Here is a 257-nt window from a genome sequence, read left to right on the forward strand (position 1 = left end):
CACTATGAGTCAAAACTTACCTCTAGAGATATCTTTCTTTTGAAGTCTTATTATTCTTCTGTTTAAAATCGATAGTAAGTAGATTTAGGAAGAGGCAATTAGGGACAAAAATAGAAGATCTTTAATATATTAAAATATAAATCTTACACTTAATTAACTAAGATGAAGAGTTAACTAAATATCTCTATTGTCTTATAATTCGTAATGATAATTAAACATTAATTTATGTAAATATGTTGCTTTCTTTCCCTCTATTA

The sequence above is a fragment of the Capsicum annuum genome, chromosome 11 (genome assembly GCF_002878395.1).
Source record: "Capsicum annuum cultivar UCD-10X-F1 chromosome 11, UCD10Xv1.1, whole genome shotgun sequence".
Classification (NCBI taxonomy): Eukaryota; Viridiplantae; Streptophyta; class Magnoliopsida; order Solanales; family Solanaceae; genus Capsicum; species Capsicum annuum.